Below are 6,636 nucleotides of genomic sequence, written 5' to 3'. Positions count from 1 at the left end.
CTGAAGTTTGCACTCAGCTTTTATTCCAGCTGTGTGGATTTGGATTCTAATAACCGTTCAATAAGTCAGACCTGACGTCCTTTATTAGGTTGGACGAGTTCAAAGTTGTAAAAATAGTCTCTGAAACTTGATTTCTTTCTTTTTTTACTTGCAACAAATTCACTTTTATTTCAGCAAACATGAAGATTTCCTTTATTGTCTTTTATTGTAGAAGATGGAAAACATTTCAAAGCATCATCATGTAAAAAAAAAAAAACAGGTTTGTGAGCTGAAACGCTAAAAAAAAATCCTAATAAATAAGTAACATGCTGTAAATACTGCATACAACTGGCTGATGGTCTCATATGTTTGGCTCTACGTGTCATATTAGGACTGAAACAGAAACAAAATTCACGGTTCAGTTGCTGCTTCGGGGTCACGATCGATGCCGGCCTCAATATGTTTGGGGCCTTTTGATCGGTAACGTCCAGTTTTGCAGGCCGGGCTATCGATGAGCCTCCTGCTCTGATTCCTGAGGAGGACAATCCTCTTAGCTCAGAGCTGTTTCCTTTCTAGGCCACTGTCAGTTCAGCCGACTGTCGGATATCCTCTGACTGTTACGTCTCTTTGTCCGGGTCTCTCTGAAACCTCCGCCACCCCCCTCCTTGTTCGTCTTTATGGCCCGAGCCGGCAGCTGCAGGGTTAATGTTTAGCAGCAGCAGCGGCAGGGAGGAGGGGGCTGGTCCACAGCTGTTGTAGTAGGAGGGTCTATCGGGTAGGAAGCCAGCCTCAGTCGCCCTGGAACAATGGGAGACATGGCAGCCTCTGCACACTCACATTTCCAGCCCGGCAGCCCAAGGACAGGCCTGCTGTAGCTGCTGCAGCCGAGAGGAAACCGGCTCCTTCCACGCTCTGAAGCCGAGGGGAGGAAAAATAATCTTCCTCCGCAGCCGGAAAAGCAGAAATGTAAAAGCTGGTGTGGCCTCTTTTTTTTTCTCCCTTCCTTCTGGTGCCTTATTCTGCTGGGAGGAGATCTCAGATGACTGAATGAAGGTGAGCTGACCCAAAAATCCACACTTGACACTGTGATGCAGGCGACACGCTGAGCCGGAGGGACGGCGGTTCTACTGTCGCTGCGTCCAAAACCTCCACATACCTGATTTACTGTCACATGTGAGGGATAAAAGCAGCAGATCCTCACATTACGGGAGGTTTGACTCCTAAGATTTGCTCTGAAAATGACTCAGGATGATCAAACTGGTCGATGCAGCAGAACAAAGGTTTTAAGTTTGTCGGTTATTATAAATTTACTGTAAAAAATGATGATAAAACGACGTTTTGCTGCCGAGCTGTTGGGTTGTTGTGTCCAAAACCTAAAGGTGTTTGATTTATTGTCACGTGACGTTTAAAATCAGCCAATCTTCACATTGGAGAGGCTTGAGTTGTGCTTTTATTTTGCTCAAAATGATGAAAATAGTGAATAGAGGTGACTGCAGAACAAAGGTTTAACATGTTTGTTAGCCATCGACTGTAAATTTACTCCACAAAATGGAGCTGCAGTTGCTTCTTTTACGTTTTTACTTGTTAAATTTGTGGCTTTTTTTAATTTAAACATCACTAATATGTCATCAGACGTTGTGTTTGTAATGAAACGTGTTCGTCAGTGACTCAGTAAAACGTCATAAATCAGTGAGCTGGTGCAGAGATGTTTGCTCGTTGAGTCCAAAAACCTCCAGATAATTAGATTTATTCTTACATATGACGGACAGGAACAGTAAATCTTTGTGTATTTACACATGAAAACGTCACATTTGTGGCTTTTCGGCTCTAAAAATGACTCAAGAGATGCTTTGATTAGCTGCTGAAGGAGCTGAACAAAGGTTTGGTTATAGTGTTGGTCACTGACTGATGGTTTGCTCTGTAAAATGTCTTAAAATAGGGAAGAAACTGTGGAGATGTTGGCTTGTTGGGTCCAAAACCTTTAAATATTTGATCTAATTGTCACATATGAGCTAAAGACGGTAGATCTTTACATTTTAGAGGCCTGGTGCATCAAATTTGTGGCTTTTTTGCTCTAAAAATGATCAAAAACTGAATGTAAAATGTCATAAAATGGTGAAGAGATGTTGTTTACTGTAGAGATGTTGGCTTGTTGTGTCCAAAACCTCCAGATATTTGATCTAATTGTCACATATGAGCGATAATAATGGTAAATCTTCACATTTAAAAGGCCTGGTGCATCACATTTGTGGCTTTTTTTCTCTAAAAATGACTCAGTAGATTATTTGAATGATCAAAATAGTCAAAACAGAATATAAAGTGGTGAAGAAATGTTCTTTACTGTGCAGTCGGTTGCTTGTTGTGTCCAAAACCGCCGAATATTTGATATAATTGTCACAAATGAGCTATAAAAATGGTAAATTTTTACATTTTAGAGGCCTGGTGCATCAAATTTGTGGCTTTTTGTTGCTCTGAAAATGACTCAATAGATTGTTTAAGACATAAAATGATTAAAACTGAATAAAAAACGCCATAAAACAGTGAAGAAATGCTGTTTACTGTAGAGATGTTGGCGTGTTGTGTCCAAAACCTTTAAATATTTGATATAATTGTCACATATGAGCTATAAAAACAGTAAATCTTCACATTTTAGAGGCCTGGTGCATCAAATTTGTGGCTTTTTTTGCTCTAAAAATGATCAAAACCTGAATATGAAATGTCATAAAATGTTGTTTACTGTGCAGTCGGGTGCTTGTTGGGTCCAAAACCGAAAGATAATTTGATTTATTGTCACATGCGACGCACTAAAACTGTAAATGACATCAAACGGGTCTTCTTTGGCTTCAGAACTGACGGCCTCAGTCGTCTTTATTCACCGTTGGGTTTGTTAGTTTGGGTTTCCTCTCTGTGCCTTTAGTGTCGGAGCGAAGAGGCCTGACAGCAGGTTTGGTTTTCTGATGTTTCCTGACGTCAGCTGACTCCGGGAGCAGCTTTTATTCGCTCTGTACGTACGTTTTTTTTTGTTGTTTTGGGCGAACAATGTGTCGTAAATCTGCCGGTTTGTCGTGCGGCCGGTTTGCGGTCGGACCAGCGTCCTCGTGTTTCCTCTCTGGGTGTGGAGGTCGACTTCACACCGCGTTTTGTTTCTGCACATCCAGCCTCTCTCTTCTTTTTTTTTGGGAAAAGGGAGCTCCCATCCTCCATCCCCCTCCCCCAACATCCCCCGTCCTCTCCCCGAACATCGCCGCTGTGCACCGATTGGTCTCGGTTCATATATGCTAACATCAGACAGGAAGCGGCGCCGGGGGAGTCCTGATTCTGTCTCGCTTCCTCTTTTTCATCCACATGTGTAGGATTGAAACCGAGCGCCTGCTGATGGTGCGTCTAGCAGAAAACTGACCTATATTTTTGTTTTTTTTTTCTAAAGATTCCTGTTTAATGCACCCGCGTGAGGATTTAGGGTTTTTTTTTTTTTTCCTGTCACATTGTTTACATCCGCCGCCTCCACACTTTCTGCCTCCTCCAGTGTTTCTGGCTCCGGATTGGCAGATTTAAAGGCTGCAGTTTGACAGATCCTCAGACTGCCGCTGCCAAATCCCCAAGAGTGAGACTGACATGATTTAAGAAGCTTTTGTGCATTTCTTCTTCTTCTTCTTCTTCTTCTTCTTCTCTCTGCTTCAGTCGCCTTTGAATGTTTTTTTTTTTTTTCTCTTCCCCCTCCTTGCCCTCGTTCCATGAATCTCATCTGCAGCATCTCACCAAACCCAAATTTGATTTACTTCATATTTTCTCAGCATCCAGATGTTTTAAGCTGCAGCGTTTCCTTCATATGAATGAATCCTGGAAGCTGTTTGGTTTATAAAAGCCCCAAAAATTGTCCAACGAAATGAAAATATTGTGTTTACAGGCGTCGAAAACCAAAAACTATTCGCATTTAAGAAGCTGAAATCAGAAAGATTAATATATGTTTAATCGATTTAATCGTTGCATCGACCCAAACCTCCTCCAGAATTAGATTTTCTTTGTGTTATTTTCAGCATCCAGCTTTTAAAAACTGCAGCGTTTCCTTCATATGACTGAATCCTGGTGGTTAAAGCGGCGACTAATGATTCATTTTATTGTCGGTTAAATGATCGTTTTCTCAGTTGGTTGTTTGGTCCTAAAAATGGTGGAAAATGTCGATCACAGATTTCAAAATAAAAGCCGAGATGCCAAACGTCTTAAGATGTTCAGTTTACTGTCGCAGAGGAGGACAGCTGGGATCAGAGGATTTTTACCTTTAAAAACTGATCAATCTGTTTAATTTAATTAATTATTTCTCACCAGACCTCTTTTTAAATTTGACTCACTTAATCTTTGACTGTTTTTTTCTGCATCCAGATGTCAAACATGTCAGCGTTTCCTTCAGGAATGAAAACTGAAGGCAGCTAATTAATATTTTTATTGTCAATTAAATCTACAGATCAGTTTCTCAGTTCGTTGTTTGGGCTCGAAAAACCCAGAAAGTGTCGTCGAACGTCTGGCTTTGTCCAAAGATATTCAGTTTAGTGTCACAGAAAAGGAAAGAAACCAGAAAATATTCAGATTTAAGAAGCTGGAATCAGAGAATTTTTACTTTTTTTTCTTGTCGTATCTCACCAAAACCTTTTTCCAAATCTGATTTACATAACATTTAACTATTTTCTCTGCGTCCAGCAGTCGAAGGTTGCAGCGTTTTCTTGGTGAATGAACTCTGGTGGCAACTGATGAATATTTTATTACATAATTTGTATTCATAAACTGGCCATTATTTTCTCAGCTGGTTGTTTGGTCTCAAAAAACCTCCAAAAATGTCCTTAAATGTGAGTTTACTGTCACAGAAGAGGAAAGAAACCAGAAAATTTTCACATTAAAGAGAGATTTTTTTGGTTTCTAGTGATTAGGACGACAACTAATGATTATTTTTCATCTTTTATGTCTTTGTTTGGTTGTAAAAGCCCCAAAAATAATAAAAAATGTCGATCAGTGTTTCCAAAAAAGGCCACGATGGTAAATATGTCCAAAGACTTTCAGTTTAGTGTCACAGAGGAGGAAAGAAACCAGAAAATATTCACATTTAAGAAGCTGGAATGAAAGAATTTAGACATTAAGACACTAAATATTTGATTATTTTCTCAGCATCCAGCAGTTGAAGGTTGTTTTCTTGGTGAATGAACTCTGGTGGCAACTAATGAATATTTTATTACATTATTTGTATTCATAAACTGGCCATTATTTTCTCAGCTGGTTGTTTGGTTTCGAAAAACCTCGAAAAATGTCCTTAAATGACACAGAAAAGGAAAGAAACCAGAAAATGTTCACATAAAGAGAGATTTTTTTGGTTTCTAGTGATTAGGACGACGACTAATGATTGTTTATGTCTTTTATATCTTTGTTTGGTTGTAAAAGCCCCAAAAAATAATAAAAAATGTAGATCAGTGTTTCCAAAAAAGGCCACGATGGTAAATATGTCCAAAGATATTCAGTTTAGTGTCACAGAGGAGGAAAGAAACCAGAAAATATTCACATTCAAGAAGCTGGAATGAAAGAATTTAAACACTAAATATTAGATTATTTTCTCAGCATCCAGCAGTCGACGGTTGTTTTCTCTGTGAATGAACTCTGGTGATTAAAGCAGCAGCTGATTGTTAAATTTATCATTTTCTCAGTTGTTTGTTGGTTTTTAAAAACCAAACAAACCAGTTTTTTGTTTCCCAAAAGCCCAAAATGCCAAACATGTCGTTTTATTCAAAGATATTCAGTTTACTGCCACAGATCAGGAAAGAAACCAGAAAATATTCACATTTAAAAAGCTGGAATCAGAAGATTTTTACCTTGTTTTTCCTTAAAACCTGCTGAACTGCAGCCTCATCTCTGGCCTTTATTTCCGTCCTCAGCCTTTGTGAGCCGCACAGATCACAGGTCACGGCAGGTTTTCTTCGTTTTTTCAGGACCAGGTGTCCAGAGGAGCCGAGCAGATGATCTGCTGTTGCTTTATTAAAACCCAGATTGAGCAGGCAGATGCTCAACACCTCTAATCCCATTTCAGTTTGACAAGATCTAACGGGATCAGAGCCTGTTAGCCTCCACAGTTAAAGCTGCAGCTCAGCAGATCTGAGGCTGCAAACTAAACCTGCTGTAGAAAGTGAACATATGTAACAGCTCAGAGGGAATCCTGCATCGGGCTGGAGCTCAAAATGTAAAAATGTCATAAAACAGTGAAGACGGGCTGTTTGTTGTGTCCTAAACCTCAACGTATTTGATTTATCGTCACATATGAGCGATAAAATCAGTACATTTCCACATTCGAGAGGCTCGACTCGTCTGAAAAGGACTAAAAAAAAGAGTCTTCGATCAATAAAATTATTTTTAAAAAACTCAATGAAGCTGATTGTTTGAGTTCCACATTTAAAAAACACTCAGAAATCCCCAAATAACCCCAAAAATGGCGTTTTACTGTAGAGCTGTTGCAGCAAAACCTCCAGATTTATCGTCGCATATGAACAAAAAAAACATAAATTCTCACATTCAGGAGGTTTGATTCTTCAAATTTGTCTCTCTTGCTATAAAAATGACTCAAAGTGATCAAAACAGTCGATGAAGCTGGTCGCAGATCTCTGCAGTGAGGAGCTGAAACAA

At 39.5% G+C, this 6,636-nt stretch overlaps 1 protein-coding gene across 1 annotated transcript in view; it reads left to right on the top strand.

The window, feature by feature from the left end:
• Positions 1-818: 818 nt before the first annotated feature.
• The window catches only part of nckap5l (NCK-associated protein 5-like), a 38,524-nt gene continuing 32,706 nt past the window's right edge, over positions 819-6,636 (top strand). Inside the window, exon 1 of the mRNA XM_008305593.1 lies at positions 819-1,032. The gene's annotated coding sequence lies outside the window, so the exon portion shown is untranslated. The remainder of the gene's footprint in view (positions 1,033-6,636) is intronic.

Source organism: Stegastes partitus, unplaced genomic scaffold (assembly GCF_000690725.1).
Source record: "Stegastes partitus isolate 25-593 unplaced genomic scaffold, Stegastes_partitus-1.0.2 Scaffold2557, whole genome shotgun sequence".
In the NCBI taxonomy this organism is placed as follows: domain Eukaryota; kingdom Metazoa; phylum Chordata; class Actinopteri; family Pomacentridae; genus Stegastes; species Stegastes partitus.
This window is presented reverse-complemented; position numbering and strand designations above follow the sequence as displayed.